Raw genomic sequence first — 26,985 nt, forward strand, 5'->3', positions numbered from 1 at the left:
ATAAACCATTAGAGATTTGTTATTATCGTGTATTCCTTCCTTCCTTCCTTCCTTCCTTCCTTCCTTCCTTTCTTCCTTCCTTCCTTCCTTCCTTCCTTCCTTCCTTCCTTCCTTCCTTCCTTCCTTCCTTCCTTCCTTCCTTCTTTCCTTGTTTTCTCCCTCCTCTTGCTCCACCTCTCTCTCTCTCTCTCTCTCTCTCTCTCTCTCTCTCTCTCTCTCTCTCTCTCTCTCTCCCCCTCTCTCTCCCTCTCTCTCTTTCTATCTCTCTCTCTGCTTTTAGTCCAGAGTACATTGTTTATGGTTTAGTTGTGGTGTCCCCTAAAAGTTCATGTGTGAGAAAATGCAAGAAAGTTCAGAGAAGAAATGACTGGGTTAAGAGAACCTTAACCCTATGAGTGAATCAATCCCCTGATAGGGATTAACTGAGTGGTAACTGAAGTGGTAGGGTGTGGCTGGAGGCAAAGGGAATTGGGGCATAGCTATGGGGTATATATTTTGTATTTGGAGTGTGGAGTCTCTCTCTGCTTCCTGATCATGATGTGAGCTGCTTCCCTCTGCCATACTCTTGTGCCATGATGTCCTGCCTCCCCTCAAGCCCTGAGGAATGGAGCCTGCTGTTGTCTGTGGGTTGAGACCTGTGAAACCATGAGCCCCCAAATAAACTTTTCCTCCTCTACAATTGTTCTGGTTGGGTCATTTAGTCACAGCAGCAGAAAAGCTCACTAAACCAGTGTGTTTAAAATAGTTTTACAAATATTTAATCTCAGTTTCCAATTAGTATCACAGAACATTTCTCCCAGAGAGACTCTGAGAAAACCAGCCCCTTGTCAGACAGTTTTGGAAAATGCTGTGCACTACTTACCACTATTACTGATTCATGTGCACTTCAGTATACTAAAGGCTCTGAAAAACTCCATGCCCTAAATACAAGTTTGTTAATATCATGTTTCTAAAATTTCCTGTTGTGGGAATTCTTCATCTTGAAACATCTATGAACATCTCATAAGAAACATTGACATAATCACAGCTGCTGTGTGCTTCCTTGGTTACTTAACTCCCAGAGTCCTAAGAAACCTTCTGGAATCCTAATATCTCTTGTACAGAAAAATCATTATAGGATAACTTAGGAACCAACAGTACTAATAAATCCATAACCTTTCCCCCAAAACTTCAAATCCATATACACAAATTTAGAATATTGTTAAGCATCACGTCTTGTTTCCTTTCTGAAGATTTCTGGAGTTTGATCCTCCTCCTCCTCCTCCTGTAGACACTGCCTCTTTTCAGACACTCTTTCCTCCACAGCATGACTCACCCTTCTTCCAACTCCCTCCAAATCCATCCCTATTCTTCCCAGAGTGCTCTTTCAAACTATTCTTTTTGCCATCAACAGAAAGTTTTAAAATAATGTATGATCATTTTATATAATTTGAAAAGGACAGAAATAGATACAGAAGAAAATTTAAAAATACCCCATCAATTCCACCACACGATGAAAAACAGGTGATGTTTTATGAGTTGTCAAGATGTGCCCTTGGCTACTGTTGGACTGCCTGTGCTTTTCTTAACAGGTTTTAAGAACTACTTTTATTTTAAGAACATTAATTCATGCAATTTATTTGTTACAAATAGTCCTCTTGGCTTTTACATGCTTATCCAATTCTTTTTCTTTCCATTTAGGTAATATATTCCTTTATTTTGTATTTAACTCTCTCCTAGCAAGACAGTGTGCAAGGGATCAAGTCACTCCCTTAAGGATAAAACCAAGTGACCCCCACCAAAAAAAAAAAAAAAAAAAAAAAGAAAAGAAAAATATTTATTTGTACAGGGTCAACAGGAACTCCTCACCAGGGCTCAATTTAAAAGAATGAAAGACTTGACAGCCTAACTGAGGGATCTTACCAAGAGTTTTTTTTCTTATCTTCTCAAATAACCACATGTAGCTTTTCAAGAAAGTAGTTTACTATTGACATCAAAGGATATTTCCCCTTGAAGCAAGATGAGATGAATCAAGCAAGATTGGAAGCCAGCCCAAGATAAATATTTTAAGGCAATATGAAAATATTTGGGACATTTGGGGTAGGATAAAAAGGAATTAGTGGGCTGTTGCTGAACTAAAGGAAAGTCAGTAAAGATATTAAAGGAAATCTCCTTAAGGAGCTGATTCTAAATGTGCTGTGATGAATGACGCTGAGCCAGCTAGAGAGCAACTGCATTACAAAATGTGAAAGTGAATAATTTCAGCAATGAGTGCATATGCATGAGCATCCAGTGTCTGGGGTAAAAGAAAACATTTATTTGATCCCTGGTTTACTTAGCTGCATGGGGTTCCATGATCTGGAATGAACTGATCCTATAAAGAATGCACAGCTAATCACTACCTCCTTTCACCTAACTCCGACAATTCCTTAGCTTCCTGCTGTCATGATTTCAACTCCATCACCTTTGCTAATCCAGAGACAGAATCCCTGCAGTAAATATTGTGATATGTCTCTGAGATCCTCTCACAGGATTTATTCATTCAGTTCCTAAAGAGTGATGGCTTCTGAGGACTCCTTCTGTACCCCAACCTGGGGGTTGTCCTCTGAGCAGTGACTCACTCAAGATTATACCTTCTCCCAATGTTGATACAAGATTTAAAGGTTTAGATCCCTGCCCTGAATTTGGAACAAGTCTAAAAGGCCAATCCACCGTCAGAGTATTTCATGTTATTTGCTGAGGTCTAATTTGAATCTGCATCACAGTTCATCTTCCCCCTCTATCTAATTTTGATGGTCTTTTCCTTACATGTGTTATTTCTAAGTGTAATACCCAATAAAAGTCCTATACACAGATTTTCTTTTCAGACAAAGCCCATCATCAGGTTACCTGTGACAAAAGGTTATAAAGTGATCCTTGGGAACAGAATTTAAAGTAGAATCTTGGGGCTGCATCACCCCTTGGTCAGATTACAATGAGGACCCCTATGCTGGTGGCAGGTGGAGTGTTTAAAGCTCGATGCTATATGTTATAACTCTGCATTTGGTAAGGGTTTTTCTTTTTCTTTTCTTTTTTTTTTTTTTTTTTTGGTACCAAAGTGCTTAACCACTGAGCCATGACTCCAGCCCTTTTTTTATTTTTTATTTAGAGACAGGGTGTTGTCAAGTTTCTTAGGGCCCCATTATGTTGCTGAGGCTGGCTTTGAACTTGCAATCCTCCTGCCCCAGCCTCCTGATCTGCTGGGATTATAGGCATGCACCACTGTGCCGAACTGGTAAGGATTTTTTCCAAGGGAGAACTTGGAGGGGAAACCATTGAAAGTGAAGGTGCCAGCTGGTACAAAATCGCATGTTCTGAAGATAACAGGAAAGTAGTGATTACAAAAATTGCAACACTGGATGGCAATTAGTAAATGCTGCAGTTGCTCTGGAGAAAGGCGAGGGAAAGTTGAGAGGAACTGTCCAGGCTGTTTATGGCTCTGGAGCAAACCAGCTCAAAACTTACTAGCCAACTTACTGGAAAATAGCACATCCTTTGTCCACTCAGCATCAGATGGGGTAACTGGAATGCTAGAGGTTGGACTCACATGAGCACTGGCTTACTCACAGATCAGGTGATGGACACTGACTGTCAGCTAGAATCTACACACCTGGCCCCTCCAGGGCGTGGCTTTCTCATACCTCAGTAGTTGGGTTCCTAGACAAAAAGTGCCAAGAGGGGAAAGAGAGTCCTGTGGAAGCTCTATTGCCTTTTATGACTTAGCCTTGAAGGTCACACAGCATCAGTTCAACTGTATTCTATTTGTTAGGAGTCATGAAGGCTGGCTGTTATGTCAAAATTTGCTGATATGCTTTAAAATCACTAGAGTGATTAATGACTAATTTCAGGTAAATTGTAAAAGTCAGAGGGGCTCATTGATTGCATTTTAAAAGACTCTCATTTTCTCTATAGCTAGAGGGTAGAAAAAAATCAAGGAACCTGTCTCGGGGATCCAGAGATTATTAAATTATCCAACCCAGTGAGTCGGCTATGCTGGGAGGAAAACCTTAATTAGAAAGGAAGAGGAGGGTAAAATTTGGGATGGGACATCTGGGCCAACATATTCAAGAAACTTGAAAACTCACATCATCCTGTACACACTGGCCCTGCAGAAGTGGCCCACTCTTCCCTCTTAAAGGGTAGCACTCCTCCCCACCATTTGGAAGACAATCCAGAGGCATCTGCCTTGCAGCACTAATTCAGCTGGATCATTCTAAGGGAGGATAGAGGGCTGTTCCCTGAAGCAGCATAGACCAGAGGAGCTGGGAGAGAACTGTGCAATCAGGTCCAGAGAATACAAGATCCAGGGAGATGGAATATCAAATCACATAGGGTTATCTATGTGAATATTCTCCTGAGACACAGCATATGACACCTTGGCACAGTTCTCCTGAGAAAATGCCAATCTTCTAAGAGGCTAGTTCTTGAAAGCCTGGGGTAAATGCTGGTCCACACTAAATAGGGCAGAAATGCCAAAAGTGGCGGTGGCAAAGTGGGTGGAAGGAATCAAGAGGCTCAGAGAAATGGGGATACTAGAGGAAACAGACTGTGTAAGAAGAGGAAACCCACAAGGTGATTCTGCACCGTGGAAGAGCCCAGACAAAACTAGCCTCACTGAGACACTCGAGTTGCCCATCTTCTGTCGTCCAGGCTGAGGACAGTATGCCATATAGAACTGTCTCTGATGGCACTGAGGGTGAGAGGCTGTTGAAATAATGAAGGCCAGTTGGAGGTGCTGAACAGTCAAAGCAAGTGTCTAAAATGATCATAATAAGTATTAGGGTCAAGTGGCAACTAGGGGTGCTGACCCACAGATAGCTATGAAGATGGTTAATAGGACGTAGCATCCCTAGGGTGAAGATACATGGAAAGCCAGCAAGTGTACTGTTCAATTTATAAAACCAAAGAAAAAGGTTGGGAGGCTGATACAGCTGCTTCAATAAAAAGTTATGATCTCTGTTTACTTTCTGGACCTGATCCAGGGCCAGAGAGTGTCAGTGTGGCAGCCCTGACCCCTATTTGTCCACTGTAATCACTACCTCTCCTTCAACCTACATCGATGGCTACACCGGTGGGTATCCCAAGGACAGTTGGCAGAAGAGGAAGAAAGGTTGACTTGGCAGGTGGGTACAAGCCAAAACTAAACTGCTACTCTCATATAGCCTGCTCCCAGGTACCATTGAAAAACACCGGTGAAAGGAAATGTTTCCACTCGTCAGAGACTTGGGCCATATCCCTGGTCACCTACTTTGTAAGGTAAGTGAAGTGGTCTGCTATAAATATTTACAGACTCATAGGCAGTTGTCAATGGTGTGGCTCACTGGTCGGTGGCCCAGCAGAAGAAACACAGGTAGAAAGGTAGAAAAAGAAGGGGGAAGGGGCATGTGGATATACCTATGGAACTGGACACCAAGTGTAAAGAGCTGCATGTTGCAAATTAACATGCAGAACATTCACCATGGAGGAAGCACTCAACAAGCAAGTCTACAGAATGTCTCAGTCAGTTGCCATCAGCCACCCTGTTCTGGCACAATTAATACATACATAGAGTATCCATGAGTTCAGAGAAGAAGCCTTTCAAAAGCATAGACCCCTACACATAAAATGGACCTGAACTTTCTTCCACTCTGAACATTCAAATTGCCACCAGTACAAACCGACACAGATAGTGCCCTGATGTGGCATTATCCTTAGAAGGAATAAATCATCTATTTGGCAAATTGACTACTTTGGACCTCTTCAACTCTGAAAGGTAAATCCAGTCAAACTCAAACCACTCCAGGCCTAGGCGTGCTGACCCACAGACAACGACGAAGATGGTTTGAGGTCTAGGCCTTAAATCTTCTGAATTTGCTGAAGTAAAAACAAAGTAAAATTTAAAAAGATGAGAAAGTTGTAATAGCAACTTCATGATACATCTTATACCAAAGAACAGTTTAATAAAAGTCACTGCCAAAACCAGGAATTCTGCTCAATGTTTTGGAACTGATTCTGAGAAGCTCCATAGGGCAGCTCGTTAAATGCAGGTATCTAAGCCCCTCTATTAAACGCAGACTCGTACCACTCAAGGTATGAGTTTGCTTTTCCTGTTCCCAAGTCCCCAGTGAGCACCAGTACCTGAAAGCTTACAGAGTACTGCATCTGCTGACACAGGATAATGGAGAATATCGCTTCAGACTAGGAGACTACTTTCCACCAAAAAAAGATGCAGTTGTGAGCACATGGAATCTACTGATCCCATCCCATATCATACCACCCAGGATCTGCCGAGTGGATAGAATGAGGGGGTGGTCCTTTAAAGCTAAAGCACAAATTTGAAGATGACATCCTGCAAGGGTAGAGTGCCAGCTTCCAGGAGCTAAATCAGCTGACTCAGAATTAGCTGAGTCTTCTGTATTAAGTTAAAAGACCATAATAGAATGCTGTATCTTCAATAGATAGAATATATGGACCCAGGATCCCAAGAGGTTGAAATAGAAGTGGTCTTGCTTACTAATATGCCCACTTTGGAACTTTGTGCTTTCAATCCTCCATCCATTCAAGTAAGGCTAGGTTTGCTCACAGGGCATGTCTTCATGTATTCCTATCCAATTTTGATAGGAAATGAACAAGTTCAACAGTCACAGACTGGAGAAGGGCATAGTGTCTTGGAGTTCATATCACTCAGGGATGAGGGTCTGAATCACTCCGTAAGAAAAATCACCTAGATCAGTGGAGTTTCAGGGAGAATGAATAATAGAAGGAAATTATTCAATCATGGCTTTGAAGTCTCTGGTAGTGGTAGTGTTGATAGTTTATCCCACTGACTTTCTTGTAGGCTTACCCAGGAAGTGAGACACTCAGAAGCAAGTTGCAGATGGGTGAACTTACTATAAGAAGCATATGGTATGAGGGGTGGATGCTATGGTACATTGGCCAGATCACCCCCTATAGACCAATATGGTAGTTTCCCAGATGCCAGGTCAGAATGGAATACTATGCAGAACTATCTTAACTCACTGTGTTATTTTCAGGTTCTAGGATGCCTCTGGTTTAGCTCAATACAATATCTTCAGCCCCCAGTTCTTCGCCTGTTCTGCACCCAAGGCACACAGGCCTTCCTCTTAATTTTCCTTATCCCAACCTTTTCCCTCCCTCCTTCACGTTCCACATCTTTTCTTTTGATTTACTCAGATTTTCTTATTTATTTTATTGAAGGATGAACATAGAGCATAAGGGGCACTAATAATGATATAGCTTGATGATTTTTGCATATACATCTATTCCTATAATTGGTATGCAAATCAAGGTACAAAATATTTTTGTACCCCATATGTCTTCACCATATCCCTTTCCATTCTACCAATACCTCCCACCCCAACAGAGATAAACCTTATTCTGAACTGGATCGTCACTGGTCAGTTAGGAGTCACTGGTCAGTTAGGATGCTTCTTGGACTGCCCATGAGTGAAATCACATAATATGTGGTCTTCTGTTATGTTTTTTTTTCTTATTGAATTTAATTTCTGTGTGATTCATTCATGTTGTGTGTGTTTCAGTGGTTTTTCTTTTTGGCTATGCATTTCCCACTGCCTGCTGTAAGATAGACATATGTTACCTCTAGCAGTTTCCCACAGTGCTTGTGGTATTTGACATTCCAACCAGCCATGTATAAGAGTTCCTGTTGCTCCACACCCCTGTTCACATTTGTTCTTGTTAGACTTTAAATTTTCCTGCCATTCTGATGCATATGTAGCTATAATTCATTCTGGTTTTAGTTTGCATTCCCTTGATGGCTAAGGAGGGAAGGCATGTTTTCATTTGCATAATGGAATTTGGATATTCTCTGTGGGAGCTATTTTTGGCCCATTTTTCTTACCCACTCTTATTCCCTCCTATTCCACATTTTGGTTGGAAAAGAATGGATTTAAATAATGAGACACATCAAGAATAGGGAGACTTTATCTCAATGTAAGAAAGAATTTCATAATAATTAGAACTACTAGCAATGGATGGGCTGCCTTGGGAAGCTGTGGAGGAAAATAAAATATCAACTTCATAGATGGAGAAAAATAATTTCAGCACTATAATTCTGTGACATGAAACCATCCCATCAATATAGGGCCCAAGATTTTATCATTTGGCATAAAGTTGCCATACAAGTCTATGTGAGTAAGTTTCCCAAGAATTGTCCTGTATTTTCATTTACTTTTTTCCTTAAAAATGCCTTAAATGCTTGCCCAATCACTGCTCCCTTTAAAGCCTCCTTTAAGAAAAAAATTCCAGCCACACTCAGCTCACTTTGAAGAAATTGAGTCATAAACAGGTTAAGTCGTCCAATTTATTAATGAGAGCCAGGACTTAAATCCATATTTTCTCATCCCTCCTAGCCATATCCCTCCAAATGAGCATGGGTTGAGATGGCTATAAATCTACATTCATGTGTGCCTAAAGGTGTATGTATAACTGTGTACATGAGTTTGGTTTAGGGTGTGAAAATTGACTTGTACCTCTTTATTTATGAATATCTCTGTGCCCAAGGAGACACAATGGACCAGGCTCAACTAGAAACCTGGAGAATATTTGTAACAAGGGTTGTACAATTACCACTTATAAGTTGTCAAATCTGTAGAAGAGACAAAATACAGGGAATCTGTTCTTTAATTTCTAATATCTCCAGAATAAATGTCAACAATCTTATATCAGGTATATTTAAAAAAAATAAATATTCTTGTTTATACTTTCCAAAATCTAAGAAATGGCTGGCTTACTACTATATTGCCTGAGTGACTCTGAGTTCATATATTACATGATTTAACATATTCTTATATATCTCCATGTCTTCCAGACTACATTGGCTGTAGAAGTTAAGGGTTTCTGGGTTATAAAAAGAGAAATGCCTAGCTGGAGCTCCTAATCTATTTTATGGGGAGCCTTACAGCCCAAGTCTTTCAATGGCTGCTTGTGCTAACATGCCTCCACCCCAACTCCTTCAGGAACGTGCCAAGGCTCCTTATCCCCTTTGAGAATCTGGGCCCAAATGTTTTATAAGAAAGCCCTGTCCTAAAACTGTAGGGTCATTTTAAGTGCTGGTCTGTTCCCTTGGTTTCCCTGAAAGGTTTTTTTTTTTTTTTTTTTTTTTTTCTCTCTCTTTCAGATTTAGAAACTTGGATCCAATCTCCACCCAGAAATCCAGTTAGGATAATAGTGTTTTATTTTATACTCACAGATCACTTTTCCCAACCATGATCTTGTCCCAAAGTTAGAAGCATTTTGTGACATCCTTCAATCTCGCCAACACCCTGTTTATGAGACAGAGGACATCTTCCTTTCTTTATTTCTTTTGATGTCTTTTATAGTATTTGCCAATCTTTCATGCAAATACAGTCCCAGATGTCCATACGGTGGAACTGGTGAAACAGATTTCCAGAAAAATCTCTTTATCACCCTAGACTGCTAAACAACTTTAGGGAACTGAAAAAGTTACATGAAACAGGCTTAAAATCATCCTACAATTCTCAAGCCCTATGGTAGATTAAGTGAGTAAGGCAATGTCAAATAAAGCACTAGCTGGAGAAGTGTTTCCAAACTGTGCAACAAAGTATCTTTTTAAGATTTGAGATGCTGGAAGAACCCCAGAGGTCTAGCCTGCTATTCCTAGAACACAGTATTATAGTCTATCACGTCCCCTTTATATACACAGGGTTTGCCTTCCTTAACCTTCCTGACAGCTCCAATTATTTGTTTCTGTTTAAAAGAACAGCCAGTTCCTTCTCCCCAAATGTTGGGAGGCAGAAGAAAAGCAAACCTGCAGCCACTGGCAAACCCAGCCGGCACTGGCAGACCCTCTAATCTCACTCCATTTGCCTCGCAATGGTAGCATGAACTTTCCAGAGAGGACAAAATCCAGAGTACAATTCTTCCAAAATCTGCGTTCCAAATTCAATTTGAAATTTTTTTTTAAATTTTTTATTTTTTTATTGGTTGTTCACAACATTACAAAGCTCTTGACATATCATATTTCATACATTAGATTGAAGTGGGTTATGAACTCCCAATTTTACCCTAAATGCAGATTGCAGAATCACGTCGGTTATACATCCACAATTTTACATAATGCCCAATTAGTAATTGTTGTATTCTGCTACCTTTCCTATCCCCTACTATCCCCCCTTCAATTTGAAATTTAACAAGTGTTTCCCTTGTCTTCTTGACAGTAAAAAAAGAAAAAGGGGGGAAAAAAACCCACCAACAACAGGAGAAACCAACACTTATTTATATTCATTTGCCACATTGCTCCTTGGAGGGAAATTTTAAATGAAGACAGATTTATAAGCCTGTTCCTGAAAGCAAACATGCCCAAATGGCTTTCTGGCATAACTTTTGAAAAAGCAAATAAAAGCTTTGATTGTTCTTTTAAAAAGTGATCTACTCAGATCCAAGAAAATACTTAACTTTAAAACCAATCATTATTCCACACTGTTTTTACATCTGCCACCGTGTCCAACCAGAGAAATGAATGTTGTCTTTCCAAAGTACGTAACACTTTGGATAAAACACCCGGTGCTGATAATGTTACCCCATTTTTCTCTCCCTTGCTTTGCCCTGCCCTTCCCCATTCCCCTAACTCATTGTTCACAAGGGAAAATGTTCTAATTGACAGATGTGTTTGTGCATGACATGATAATAACTAACACTGAAACTTGGCTATGTGCCAGGCACTTAACATAGACTATTTCATTTAATCGGTAGGATAAGTCTTGTTGATATTTCTGTGTGATGGAGAAAGTTGATGCAGGGTAATTGGGTCACTGGTCCAAGGTTAGTAGTCACAGGCAAAGAGTGAAGCTGTCATCTAAACTCAGACAACCTGATTCTAACAGCAGTGCAGTTACTTTCTTAGCTGTTCTGCTTATAACCACCCAGGGTCCATTAGAGGGGGCATTTTGTAATGCAACTCTGGGCAAAGATGGGGCAAATCTCTCTTGGTGTACTGTGTCTCAAGAATCCAGTATTGGTTGGCAAAATAATAATAATAATAACAATAATGATAAAATAAAATAAAAAGAGGGGTTGAAGTTACATTGTAGGATGAATGTGGATTTTTCATGCACACTAGCAGTTTTTAAAAGGAAATCAGTCTGCCCCTATGGCGAGATATTTGACTGTGGGTACGGTAGGAGAGGAACAGCTGCAACCGGAGGAAAAGCCTTCCCCTTGGAGCCCCCATGGCCTCTTACCCTTCATAAGACTAAAATTCATTCTGCCATTTTCCCCTTAGGCAGGAAGACACGTACAGGCAGAAATCGCCCCCACATCATGGGGCAGCTGTGATGGGATGGAAGAGAAGTATAACTAAACTCTTACAGGCTAGGTGGCCAAATTAGCTAAATGCAAAGGAGACTAATGGAATCAGGAGACCCTGGTTCAAGGGAAGCAGCACAGAGATGGAAAAAAGAGAGACACCAGCAGAAGAAAAGGTCCAAAGGACGAGGGCTCAGGCATGGCAAGGAAAGCAGAGTCAGAGATGAGGGGTCTGTGGGGGAGGGCAGGCAGGGATCTGGAGTTCAAGTGCATGGAGCTTTTGGCAAAAAGCCTAGACAGTAAACACTGCAGTTGTACAAAAAGCTAATGATTAGACAAGGGGTATGAAATGCAGAGCTTCTCCACTTGTACCTACCACCGAGGGTCCCCTCCCCCAACCCCTAAGTAATGAGTTACAAAACCCTCATAAACTCAGGCAAAGGCATGTAAGAAGCTGTCTGGGACACTACTGCTCCAAAAGGACATCAATAAATACACCCAAACAAAACACTGGCGTCTCCCACATGAATCACTGTCATTCTTTATAATACCACCACCAGCAATATTACCTAGTCTAATTTGTTGTTGTTGTTTTGTCACCAGGGGTAATCGACCAGTGAAACACATCCTCAGCCCTTCTAATTTTATATTTTGGGACAGGGCCTCACTACGTTTCTGAGGTTGGCTTTGAACTTGCAGTTCTCCTGCCTCAGCCTCCTGAGCAGCTGGGATGACAGGCATACACCACCACACCCTGGTAGTTTGTTGTTGTTTTTTTTTTTAATAGTGAAATTTATGGTATATTCCAAAGAGTGACTAAATGTAGATCTGTGTTTTTAAATAACAGTAAAATGAACATTCATGTGATCTCTGGTCAAATTAAAAAATAGAAGATAACAAGCACCTTGTATTCTGTTTTCATGGGCCCTCATGAATTACTTCCCTCTGTTCAACTGCTATTCTTAATTTTAATCATTGTTTTCTTTTTCTTTGTAATTAAAGCACTTTGATTATCCTTGAACAATCCATTGCTGAGTTTTTTTAACTTTATATAAATGAAGTGTACAGTAGGTTTTCTTCTGGAAATTTTATTCAATGTTATTTTTAAGGGCCATGAGAGACAATACAAAACTGTAGATTATCATTTTCATTAATGTATATATTCCATTGAATAAATATAAAAGAAAAGTGTTTGTCTCTCCTACTTTTTTTTGGTCTCTCCTACTATTGATGAATATCTTAATATTTTCAATGTTCTATCATAAACAATGACACCTGCACTTGGTAGTTCTTGTCCCTGTGAGCAAGAATTTCTTTGTTTTACAGCCCTAGGAACACATATTTGTTGACCTTTACTGGCAAACACCAAAGTATTTACCAAAACGATTGCCTCCATTAATACTATCACCAACAGCATATAAAAATATTTTGGTTTTGCATCCTTTGGAACACCTGCTTTTGTGAGACTATAATTTTTGCCAATTTGGTGAATATAAAATTGCATCTAATTGTTTTTTAATCTCCATTTCTCTGATTATATGTGACATTAAAGATTTTCTCATATTCATTAGCTTTTTAAGTTTTTGTGAAATGTCTACTCATGTTTGCTCATTTCTATGTTTTTTTCTTATTGATTCATAAGAATTCATTATGTATTTAAGATACATAATGGAGTGCACCTTCACACTTAGCCCTAGCCATTCTTGAAGTGTCAATGGCCTATTTTGACTACATTATAGCCAAATGAGTGCAGGCAGAAAGGATGAGTGACACTTCTAAGTCTGAGCTGTAATACCCTAATGTGTCTCCTTCATACTCTCTTTTCCCTACCTGACCATTGAAATTTCAACATGGGCGATGACCAGATTAAATCAAGCAGATGACAAAAATGCTCAACAGATGGAGCAAAACTTTCAGAAGAAAGTTTTGAAAAGGTAGAAATCACCATGGCCATTCATATTGGAACTGCTAATTAAAAGAAAAATAGGCCTGTCTTCTATTTAAACTATTGCATTCTGGAAGCCCTTTGTAACTGCTGCCTAGTCTTGTGCTAACAGGAATTGGTACCAGAGGTGGAATGTTACCCTGGCAGAAAAGCTAAAATGTTGGTCATTGGCTAGATGGAGATTTGACAAGTGGTAAGAATACAAGCTGGAACAGTTATGATTCAATGATATGGTAACAAAATATTTGCAAACTTATAATTCATGATAAGATGAAAAGCAGACCATGTGTCAGAAAAATGTGTACTAAAAAATAGCAGCTGGAAAAAGTAAGAATGTTAATGTGTGTTTGATTAGATATTTATTGCCTTTAGCAGGTATAGATAATAGATAAAGAATCTACAAGCTCTGTAAAGAATCAGCCAGTTGATAAGCAACAATGGAATAAAATAAGGAGTGTCCAGAAATGTGGAAACATCTAGAGATAAATTGTTGTTTAGAGCCTTTTTCAGTCTTCCTAATAAACCAAACAAAGGAATATATATCACTTTAGAAAATATTACGCTTAAACTATTGTATTTCCACTAATGTCTGTTGCAGATGCCTCAAGATAGTTGCCTTTAAAAAAGGAATCGAAGAATAAAAAAAAAAAAGATGAACAGGTAAAGGTATCACAGAAAAAGGGTTAGCACATGAAACTTGCTAGAAGCAAACAGCTCAGGAGCCTAAGTTTTTGAGGAAATGATACCACCAAGAAACCACATACCTGACCTACAAACGTCCTTGATTGCCAAACAGTTACAGAGGAGGTCATGATCTTCCCCGTTTCAGATGTGGACTGGAGAATACTGGGCAAGAAGAAACCTCCCAGGAAGTATAACTGGGGACCATGGAAAGCACAAATAGGCGAGTTATCCTGAAGAGTAGGAGCAGCGACATGGAACTTGGTAGAGAACGGAACACTTGTGATTCCAGCTTCCTAGAATTTGATCATTGCTATGGATTCTAAGTGATGTGTTTCCCCTTCCTCTGTTTCTCAAATTGGCATTTCTATGTGGTTATCTTTTCTGGTCCAATATTGCCTCTTGCTTGCATATTTGTGCTGGATAGGAAACAAATGGCTTTGAGTTTATAGATCATTAGACCCAGGAGAAGTCACATCTGGACCTTATGGAGAGGACAGCAGATGACACAAGGATCCTAAATTGAAATGAATGGCTTAACTGAATGGGACTTAGAATGTCTTCCCTTTGTAGACAATAAGCATTTTCAATAAAAGAGAATACTTGAAGTAGGACTTAACATTTCTCAATTTTTAACAAATTCATTTTTCTTTTCTATGTCAAATGACAATTTCTTTTTTCTTCTTTCTTTTTTTAAACAGATGTATTATATATAATAGTGGGATTTGTAGTAGAATATTTGTACATGCACACAATACAGAAATATAATTTGGCTAATTTCATTTGCCATTACTCATCCCCCCTTTCTCTGTAGAATTAATTTTTAACCAGATGCACTGTTGAGAAAAATTCCAGTATATTCTATCAATTTATGTGCTTGGCTGTGGTAATCACTTATTATTTCTTATTGTACAGTATCTAACATACCTGTGTGTGGTTTTAACTTGGGAGCTAATGTTGCAAAAGCCATGAAGAATTCTTTCTGATGGTTGTGACGATGGAAGTAAATGAAGTTTGCAGAGCAGAAGTGTCAGAGGTACTCATAATGGTGTCCACTGGCTGCTGGAAAATTGTCAGGATGAACAATGTTGATAGTGCAAGCCAGCAACAAGCTCAGCTGTGTGATTTGAGGACTTTGGCGTGGCTGAGTAGCCTCCAAGTGTCATTCTCCAGTCCTGTTGCAAATCTGTGAACTATCACTGTATTTTTAGTAAATTTAATTTGTGCTCAAATGAAGCAGTAAATCTCTTTTGCTGGTAACAAAGAATTCTACCACAATCAATATAAAACTATTTTGCAATTAAAAGCTATTTTTCCATTTTCTCTATTCTCTGCAAAAAAGTCAAATAAAACAAATTCAGTAAGGGAGATAAAATAAGTAGAAAAGTGGCCAGTAAAAGTGTCCATTCACATTCCTGCTATCTACTCATGCTATGCAAAAGTCTGGTTTCTTATTACTGAACTCCTCAATGTCTTCTCTATCCCTGACCCTTACAAACTCCCTATTCCGCCACGTCCCTGTCTGCAGTTCAGTGATTTGGAAGACTTGGTGGGACCCACTCCTCCTCAGGGCAATGCTTACAGTCTTCCTCTCTCCCCAGTGTATCTTCAGGCTTCTGATGAGCATTGTCATCGTGTGCTCATCAACATTCCATCAACAAAACCACCACCATATGACTCCTATGTCAATAACATTGGTAAATGTGAGTATGGCTAGTGAAAATATTTTTAGGTGACAGATTGATGGCAGCTTAGCAAACAGATTCAGAAATTCCATCCCAGACATATTACTCATGAAATGATATTTTTAAAGCACTTCAACACAGCTTTATTTCAATTTAGCCTTATAAAAAACTTGCATACAGAGTGTAGCATGGGATGAAAAGATTTCTCATGGAAGGTCTTTTATGATCAATTTAATGGATGCAACAAATACACTCAAAACTCAGGCTGTTTTGAGATAAATCGAATCACTTTAGTTCATGATTTAAAGCAACTGTCAGCAAGACTTGAGTTAATCAATTTTACTATTGAGAATATTGCTCAATACAATCAACTATCTATTGAACAGACACAGGGTGGTAAGTATTGAAATAGACTACATATTGGGTGCAAAGGCAACTCATGGAAGTGCATGAAGTCTTCCCAGAGGAAGAAAAAATAAAGGCAGGAAGCCAAAGCCTATTTGGTGTCCTTATCACGCCACATTTTCAAAGGCAGGAGAGTCATATTTATACCTCCATGTATGCCTCTATTCCTGTATCTATATCTGTTTGTCTATTTCTCTAAAGAAACTGTTTTAGGAAATTACCAACACAAATAACAAGGCTGCAAATTAGTCAGAGTTGTAAATTGTAGATACTAACTCAATTCAGTATAAACAGAAAGGGAACATATTGAATGGACATCAGTAACTTGCAGAATTTCTGGTTAGTCAGACACTGAACATAGAGGTAGACTGTGCCACCAGTTGGGAACTGAGTGAATTCTCCCAAATACATCCCACAAATAACAATTTGGCACACAAATGTGTGTTGACTGAATCATGTTCCATTTGGACTTATCTTCTGCCTCCTCAGTAGCTACAGATAGAGCCTGTAAATGCATCACAAGATCTTCCATTTCAGCTATTCTCTAGAAAGAATATGTTCTTCTCAAAGTGGAATAAATAGTAGTAATCAGATCAGGGAATGATGGTGAGACCAAGCAGATGGTCATCCTTCAGTATCCCAAGGGGATAGTTTCTAGGACTCTCTGTGGGTTTTTGAGGATGCTCAGGTTTCTCATAAAAAAAAAAAATGCAGCAGGACTTGCATACAACCTACACAGGCACATGCTCACTTAGACTTAAATAATCTCCAGTTTACTTATAATACTGAATGCAGTGTAAATGCCCTGTAAATGGTTGTCATACTGTATTATTTAGGGAATACTGACAAAAAGTCTGTACATCTTTACTATGGTCACAACTTGTTTTTCAAATATTTTGGATCTATGCTTGGTTGAATCTACAGATGCAAAATCCACAGATACAGAAGGTCAACTGGCTTCCATGTGTTCTTTGAATCATAAGGTGAGGGATTTGTTTTATAATATGGAAAGAGTATTTATATGTTCCAGTTAGCAAAGAAAGCATGAATGATCACCACCATGGAGAGAGAACTTACAAGCCGCCCATTCTAGTAGTGCCTGGAATTACAGATGATTAGCAGACACTTAAATGAATAAAATGGATGCTTAAATAAATAATGAGTTTTTGGCTTAGTTTCTTATTGGTATTAAAAACTCTCATGGGACAGCATTCCTGAACCTAGGCTGTATGACTACATACAGCTCAGTTAACTATCCTACCCTTTATCATCTCCTCTTCCTTTGGACCCTTTTCCTTAAATAACTTTCTCTGGCTAGAGGCCTGTTCTGACAGATCATGTAAAACCACAATGGTGCCTCCTAACTTCAAGTATCTCACTGTGTAAAAGACCTCTGAGACGGCCAATAGACCTTCCTGGTTCACTCTGCCCCCATGTGCTTCTGGCCTGTCCCCTTCAGGGTCCACTCTACAGATAACTCCACTTGTCAAGTCAGAATCTGTAGTCTTTGATGAATAGGTAATAGATTCAGTCTGAGTTCTGGTTTGGATAGGAGATGTTCCTGTGCTAATGCAGGAAGGTCAGGAGGTGAATTGATTGAATTGTGAGAGCTGTAGTATAATCGGTCTACCCCAGTTTGAATGGAGTGACTAGGTGGTAACTGTGGAAAGGTGGGGCATGATTAGAAGAGGTGGGTCACTAGGGACATGCCCCGGAAGGGTTAATTTGCCCTGTGGTCCCTTCCCCCTCTCTGTTTCTCTGCTTTCTGGCTGTCATATCCTGAGCAGCTTACCTCTGCAATACCCTTCTGCCATGATGTTCTGCCTCGCCCTGGGCCCAGAACAGTGGAGTTGGCTCACCATGGACTAAACCTCTGAAACCATGAGCCAAAATAAACTTTCTCTCCTCTAAGTTGTTCTTTTCAGGTATTTTGGTCACAGCAATGCAAAGCTGACCAATGAAACAGTGGCACTGGAGAGTCTGAATTTTTTTAAAAGTTCACAAGAGAGCTCTTGGATATACACCTCAACTTAAGAATTATTGTTTTAAAACGATGTGGGTTCTATGGCGAGTAATCACAAAAATAAAGGAGGTGATTTAGGCCAAGAAATCAAGTCCTCAGGTTTCAAATTAGCTAACCATTTGACCTTGAAGTTTTGTTATTTGAAGGAACCAATTGTTTTCTGTGAGGTAAAAGGAATAGGATTGGGATCACAGAGGTCCTTTCCCACTTAGAAATTCTGAGTCACATGACAAAATGTAGAGCTTTTCAAAACTATCAGAATTCTTGGAGAGGCAAGGGAAAGAGGCAAGAGAATGAGTCCCATAGTGGTCCTTTATTAGTTATGGGACCATGGCCAAATTATAAAGCTTGAAACATAGCATCCTCATCTGAAAAACAAGAACAATATTGGCTCTCTCTTACATTTGTTATAAAAGTCAAAGCAATAAAAATAGAGATTAAAAATTGTATTTACTCCCTGGGATTGAAATGAGGGATCAGATGAGTTAAAACATGTAAAGCAATTAGAACTATACATATATAACAAATGTTTGCTGGTATTATTATTTTTTATTATGATAAGACCTTACACAATTTCTGGCATACACTACAGACCCATAGAAGCCACGTCCTTTCTTTTTGCCAACCCTCTGGATATTTAATCTACCAAAGTACTATAAGCAGAAAGGTCTTAAACTCAATGAAGGTATTAAATTGGTTTTAACGGGCTGAGTGATTTTGAGCTCCTCTTTTATCTCTTCCAGTTTATTTAAATGACTTATTTCTTCTCTCTTTTGCAAGTCCTCTTGAATGTGATAAGGAGTGCAATGAACCTTACGCCCCATTTAGTACAAAAAGCTTATTCACTGAGCATTGTTCATCTGCTACCTTGCAAAGTAGTTGCTGTCTGCTGCTTTTGTGGTCAGATAATCAGGTTGCCTGTAGAAAATGGCAGCCGTGAAAAACCAATGGGTATAATGTATGGTCTAAGTTAGTATCAGCTGCTGTCAAATTAAGAATGAAACCACGGAAACATTTCTCTAAGCACAAACAGAACAGGGCATAATCTCAACAATGGTGTAGGTAATTAATCCGTGGAGAGTTTCAGATGGCCAATGAGTCATTGATTTGAGCACATGATTACTTCCAGGAATGTGCTATTCTGAACCTTAGAGAATATGAATGGATTTTCACAATCATTTCCTGAAAGGCTGATTACACATCACTTCAACAAAAATGAGACTAAACCTGAATGCAATTGGCAGATATGAAAACATAATTTTGATGCTAGAAGTACATCTGGCCCCAAACCCACATTTTAAAGATGAGGAGACTCAGGTCCACAGAAGTTGAATGCATGCCAGTGAATTATGAGTCTAAACAATTAATTTGCATGAAGGCAGATAATTGAAACTATAGGACTAGCTTTTACTGGTACATTTAAAATTGGAATATTTAGCAACTGGAGCTTCTACATATATTTACAAATATTTGTTGTAGGTAACCACAAATGTCTGAAATATTGGAGTTTATGTTACAGCAAGGAACTAAATGTTTGAATACATATAGTCCAGAAGATCTAGAGGGCATCATCACCATTGTCCAAGACTACATCTACCTTACATCTACTGAAAAATGGGGAGAGCTGAGTAGTTAAAGGAACAGACTCTGGATACCAACTGCTTGGGTCCAGTGAGTGGATCTTTGACAGGTAGTGTGTCTTTGAGAAGGTTACTTTTGCTCTCTATGCTTCAATATGCACATTTGTATGATGGAGTAATGATCATTGGTACCTATCTCTATAGGCAATGTTAAATAACTAGTGTGAAGCATTTTTGAAGGGTGTCTATGCACAATAAGCACTATAAAACATGAACATCCTTATATTTCAAACTTACACATTCATATGAATTAAGCAATTCCAGTTTTCAGTTTTAGAAATTCAACTTCTATATACTGGTAGAGGAAATTTCAGGGAGTGGAACTAGAGAATCAAAGACTGCTGGTAGGGTTTTTGATGGACAGTTGATATTTTTGAAATCATTGTGGTCCTGTGTTAATCTTTCAATTCATGATTTTATCCTTTACATTGGAAAAGATCATTTCTAAGTCAGGTCTACATTATTCTGTTCTTAATAATAGACAAAATTGCTTGTTAAAGTCACAGGGTCGTTCTTCATTACAACATATGGTAACTGAGACAACGAGTCTCCCTCCTAAGGTCTGAAGAAACTCCAATCTAAATTGCCCCACTGAGTGGACTCACTGAACTCTCTTTTTCTCTTACACAAAGTGCCTGCCTTCAACCTGAAACTCTGAGCATCCCACTTTGCCGTTTCCATATTCCATATATATTTTAAGTATATCTATTTTTGCATGAGCAAAACTATTATTTTCAGCATATTAAGTAGGCTGGTGGTTACCTATTTAATAATGACCCAAAGTGTGGCTGTATTAGGATCTTCATCAACCTCTTCAACAATTGTGGGGCCTCCCTTTAATCTACTCTACACTCCATATTATATAATTCAAATAAGAATATCATACTATAAAACTAGTATAAAAAAATCCAACAAAATTCTGAGGTTTTTTTTTTATGATGACTACTTTGGTGGTGTGTTGAAATAAACATGTGAAAAGTATTTTAAGTATAAATTTTCTCATTTTTGAAACTCATATCTTGTGGGAAATCCTCAATCATATTAAAAATATTTAAAAATTTAAAAAAAAATTCTATATAGATCTAAAACCCCTTAAAAATTATAGGACTGGCAATGAATTTTTCCTTCTTATAGAAAATAAGAGAGATTAGCAAATGGAGACTGCTTCCTTCTATACTGAGATAAATCATGCAGCCAATTTCTATGAAAGGTAAATTTCTCATTGTTGCAACAAATGGATTATATCACACTTGCAAAGTTCCTGTAGGAAATCACTGCACAAAATTGCGCTATGTTTTAGTCAGCTTTGTTGTGACCAAAACTATACAAGACCCATTTAAAGGAAGAAAGGTTTATTTTGGTTCACAGTTTCAGAGATTTAGTCCATGGTGGGCTGACTCCATTGCTTTGGGCCCAAGGTAAGGCAGAACATCACGAAAGAAGGACACGGTGGAGGAAAGTTTTCCATTAATGGCAACTAGGAAGCAGATAGAGAAGGCAGAAGAGGTCACAGGGAAATTGTTCCCTTCCAGGGCATGCCCTGAGTGACTCACCTCCTCCAGCTCCACCCAACTGCCTACAGTTACCATCCTAGTCAAACTAAGATGGACTGAGTGGTTTCCAGCTCCCACAATCCAACAATTTCCCTCTCAGACATTCCTGCATTAACACAGGATCTTTTAGGGGATATCTCATATCCAAACCATGACAAGCTAGTTTGCTCTTTCTGGTCTTCTCCTTCTTCCTCTTTTCTGTGGTCCTGGGGATTGAATTCAAGGCCTCGCACAGGTGAGGCAGTTGCTGTACTGCTAAGCTACATCCCCATCCCTGTTTCTATTTATTTATTTCAAAAATTATTAATAAGAATCTGCTCATTGTTCTGGCCATAATGGAAGTAATGAAACATTCACTGGAATTCACCATTTCTAATCATTTAATCCACCTACATTCTAATCTAACCTACTCCAATAGTGTTTATAAAATGAACCCAACTATTCACTCCATCTAGGAACAAATAATTTGTTATAAGTCAGATCATTCATATACCCATCCTAAAAGATTTGGAATACATTTCTTCTTAAGCATTTGGAACATAATGAGAAATATCACCAAGAGAGATTGAAATAAATGTGGTAATGTATTGTGCTGGGTATAAGTTGTTGTACCAGCACCTGAAGTAAAACCTAAATGGATATGAACATATCTCCTGACTGGTGACTGGGTCTCTGAGTGTTCAGAATCCCCTCCTTCACTGTTTGTTTTCAGTAGCACCATAGGGCCTAGTCCACAGAAGGCATGTCCGCTTTGGGTAAGTAACTTATCAATTCTGATTTATTATAACTTGGCAGGTTTTCAGGTTTCTGTTTGCCGGAATAGTGCATGATAAATGATAAGGCAGGAGGAAGATTATCAAAACTGAGCAAAGAAGAAGGAGAAGGAAGAGGAAGAGACAGAAGGGGGTAGGAGAAATGAGACAGAAGAAAAAGAAAAAGATGAAGTAGGGAAGAAGAGGAGGAGGGGAGAAAAGATAGAGACAGAGGAAAATCTAATGAGTATAAATTATGTGCTAGATGCTTTTATTACAAAAACTCTTCACAAATTTCTACAGTGAAAGTGTTTTTATTCTCATTTTATAGAAGAGACACCAGAGGCTGAAAGTTAGGAAATTTTCACTGTGTCACTCAAGGAGATTCTCTTTCTCATTTCTGTCTCAGTGAAGTATATTCCCTGAGGCCCTTCAGGCAGATTTTCTTCATCTCTCCTTCCTTGGAGCCCCAAAACACTACATTCCATGATTGTAGAAGTAGCTGAATGCATTTATTCCCCATAAGACTAGGAGCTCTGAGAGGACAGGAAGGGTCTTATCTATCCCCATTTATTGTGTGGTGCTTAGCAGAGAGTAAACAAGTAGGAAATATCTAGGGTGATAATGAAAGACTATGAAATCAAGTGTATTGTGACACCTTAGCATTCAAAAAGTTAACAGTATTCTGATAAAGACACAACTCACTCTTTATTGCAAAAACCTTGCTTGTATTAAACCAAGGTGTGTGGGGTTTGTCTCTGTTAGATAACATGTTCCCCTCTATTTTTAAAAAACTTGTAATTTTCTCTCCCTGCTACCACCCTTGGCCTTATACATCTTATACATGCTAGGCAAGCATCTCTCTCTCTCTCTCTCTCTCTCCCCGCCCCCCTTTATTTTGTAAAGTTGCTTTTGCTATTTTGTGCAAACTTAAAATAACTACCCTCATCTAATGCATTAAATTGTTAATAATCTCCTGTGGAGATAATTCTATTAAAACTGCTAAGCCTATTTTTTTTTTTTTTTTTGGTGTGGAAGCATGATGATTGTCTTTTCCAACTTCTCCAGAGAAATCAACTGATTATCAGGTGATCATACTCTGTTTAAAAAAGTAGACTTTTAAGAGAATTTAGGAAGTGCTTGTATTAATTCCTTAAGGCTGCCATAACAAAGCACCATCTCACTCAAAATACTGTGCCTGTCTGGCAACTTCAAGAACAAGATTTTATTTTCTTATAGTTCTGGAGGCTCTAAGTACAAGGTCAAGGGGTCGGCAGGTTATTTTCTTCTGAAGCTTCTTTCCTTGACTGGTAGATGGACACATTGACTTGCACTCAGTATCAAGCATGTTGGCCTGGCCTTCAGTTCGTGCCTCAGTACAGTCCTGTTTAACAAAGGAGGCCAGCAGGGTCCTCATGTTACACATCCAACTGCAACCACAAGCCAAGTTTCTTGCCCACTCCAAATCTGAGAATAAGTTGAGGTGGTTTTAGTTTCTCAGGGCCTTTAATATTTCATGCTGGATAAAATAGCATGGGTTTGTGTTCCAGAGCACCCCAACTGTTCTGGGGGATGCTTCTTTGTAGGGAACCCGCTACTTGATGGTTCAAGAATTTTCCTATGTTCTCACATTGTCTTCCCCCATGTGTGTCTTAATTTCCTCTTCTAATTAGGACATGAGTCATGTTGGATGTTGAGGTTTAGATATGAGGTGTTCTCCCAGAAGCCCATGGATGAGACAATGCAGGAAATGTCAAAAGTGAGCTAATTGGATTATGAGAGCTTATCCCAATCAGTGAATTAATCCCTTGATAGGGATTAACTGGATGGTAACTACAGGCAGGTAGGGTGTGGCTGGAGGAGGTGAGTTACTCGGGCATGCTTTTGAGGTATATACTGAGCGGAGAAGTCTCTCTGCTTCTTGGTGGCCATGTTGTGTCTAGCTGCTGTCCCCCACCATACTCTTTCATCATGGTATTCTGCCTCACCTTGTCCCCAGAACAATGGAGCTGGCTGTCTACCAACTGAGACCTCTGAAACCAGGATCCCTGAATATATATTTTTGCTCCTCTAAAATTGTTTTTGTTAGGTCTTTTTCTTACAATGAAAAGGCTGAATAAAACATCGAATTAGGACCTACTTTAATGAATTCATTTTAATTATTACCTTCTTAAAGATCATATCTCCAAATAAGTCACATTCTGAGATATACAGAGTCAGAGATTCAACATGCAAATTTGGGGGTTGGGAGACACATTCACTCCAAGAGTGATTAATGCCATGTCCATTGCTGCTATTCTAATCTAGGGATGATCCCTAAAAAGGGAAACTGTGGACAGGGCTGAATGCCTCCACCCAGCAGAGAAAGTCCCACACTGAGCCTCCCGGACTCACTCTATGTTGTGTTGTTAGTTTGGATGACACCTGCTAAATGAGAAGGAGTGTGACTGGAAATCCCCAAATTGAGCTCAGCACTTCTCGAGCATTACTTGGGGACCTGGTGCAGTGATGGATTATGTTCTCTTGGGAGTTGTTCTCCAAACTTCTTTCCAGTGTTGTGAGCAGTGAAGGTTGTGCCCACAACTTCGAGAGGCAAAATGGTACCTTATAAGCCACTTTACCATCTCAGAACTATGAGGAACATATAAAGTTATCTGTCAAGCAATGAGCCATGTCCAGGAAGTACTGGGCAGTGGTAACTGCCTTAGGGTTTGACTTCTGTGCTAATAGATGTCGAGCTTCCCTGCATACACAAGAGGACAGTTCTCTGGTGACAAATGATTTATGATGTCTGCAGAGGAACTTCTCTAATTAGTGACCAGAGGCAGCCTGCAGTATCCTGAATGCCCTGGAAGAGGCCTGCTGTGTAAAACTGTCCCCTGAAATGATGGCATTGTCCTCTGTCTGTCTATTTGTGGTGTCATTAACAAGTTAAAATAAAACTCTTCTGACAGGTGTTTTTGTTTCATGACGAAGAGTTGATAGCTCTGTGGATTGCAGTATGCTTTTATGAGGACACATAACTCACCAGATGAGGCTCTGCCCTGCTGCTTCCTCAGCAAGGCCCCCACTGAGGAGGTCAGACATAAACACCCATTTTCCTAAGTCCCCGGAGACACTAAAATGCTCAACACGAAGATGGAGATGAGATTACCCTCCCTAGCTGCATCTACTTGCAGTTCTCCCTGCAAGCAACTGAGGAGAAGCATGGTGTGAAGCACACAGGGAAAACAGCAAAATAACACAGCATAGCATTCATTACCCCCGGTCCTAGTCTTTGAAAGAGTGAGATAGCTAATAAAATGATCAAAGATGCTTTGAAATGTCTCATTCTGGTGTCTCATTCTGGCTGACTTCTTTTACAGCTACCATGGTGTCTCTGGGTCTGCTCTCTGAGTTTCTACAGAGAGGGCTTGTCTGATGGGACAGAGTCTGAGGACTTTCTAAAATATTTTCCAAGTTTAGAAAACAAAGTTTGAAGAAAAAAAAAATAAAAGTGGACTAGAAATATAATGAATCTTCCTGAAAACCTATTTTCTCCCAAAATTGGTTTGCCAGACTGCCAAATTGTGTGTGAGATGGAGACAGAATTGGGATAATTTCCAGAAATGCAAAACAGAAGCCTATTCCTCTCCCTACATATGTCTATTCTAATTAAAAAGGGTGTTGCTTATAGACAAAGTAAATTCAATTACCTCTGGAAAATAGTTTTATTTTTCATGTTTCAATAAAAAAGAAAGAAAGAAATGACCTTTTTATTTTTAGATCAATAATGAATGACTTATGATGCATTTAGAATACTAGGCAAGCCAACATACTGATTGGTTGATCAACAATTCTAAATGGTGCTTTAGAATTATGGATTAACTTGAATTGAGCTTCAGGGAAATAGACACAGCAATTAAGTAGTGCAAAAAAAAATCTCTGATCTATACTGGCATAGAAAGTAGTCTATACTTATACCTGTAAGAGTTCATGAATGATGCCCAAGAGGGAGGTACCTAGAGTTGGCCAATATACCTGATCTGAGTGATGCCTTTGGAAAATGGGAAGTAGTAAATCATAATCATTTGCCCTCTACTCTTGTAACCTATGGAAGGTAATTTATTTTGCCTCTCTTCCCACTCCAAAATATTTTCCCCATATTTATGTTCATTTCTGTATTCATTACAGTGGCAATCACTGGGGGGTTGATTAAAAAGGCTCTCCCAGTTATCTCTGGTATAATCTTTCTCCTGAACTTCAGTCCTTTTTTCTAAGACCTCTAAGATGAGTCTATAGAAGAATCATAGGCATCCTAACACCTGCATCTGTAGAGCAAAACTCATTATCTTCTCTCCTTTATTTTACTGACTCTTCTCTTAATTAATTTAACAATTCAACTAAACTCTCCCAAATCATCCAGTTCTGTCTTTCCTCTCTCTTTCCTAGATCCAGTCACTGCACTCTTCTCAAATCCTTCCCTATCTCTTGTATCCACTGGCACTTACTTGGTTAAAGTCCTCAGTACTTTACTTTGTTGCTTGGCTTGTTTATTTGTTCAACTTTTGTGTGGAGGAGGCATTCATATTAATACTTTCATGCCTTTATTTAATAAAGTCTTAGCACCTTCAGATGTGTCAGGAACTGTACTAAGAAATAAGGATACAGAGATAAAAAATACCAGAGCAATCTTATAGATTTGGAGAAACAAAAAGGAAAAAAAATAGTGCACCATATTATCTAGGGTAGGGGCACAGAATCAGCTAAAGAGGCTCTGATAGTGTTTATGTCTGAGTAGAGTTTTGAAGGACAAGTAAAATTTACCCAGGTAGAGAGATGGAAGCATATTGCAAGTGTAGGAAGCATGCAAAGAGAAATCACACTGAGCTCATACAACAGCAAGTAGTTTTGCACAGCTGAAAGAGAAGGATGAGAAGAGAATGGTTTGAACATTTTAAAACACATTGAAAAGAGTTTTATGATGTGGGATGAACTTGAAAGATGTGTGTGTGTGAATT

This window comes from Ictidomys tridecemlineatus, chromosome 6, assembly GCF_052094955.1.
Source record: "Ictidomys tridecemlineatus isolate mIctTri1 chromosome 6, mIctTri1.hap1, whole genome shotgun sequence".
Taxonomy (NCBI): Eukaryota; Metazoa; Chordata; class Mammalia; order Rodentia; family Sciuridae; genus Ictidomys; species Ictidomys tridecemlineatus.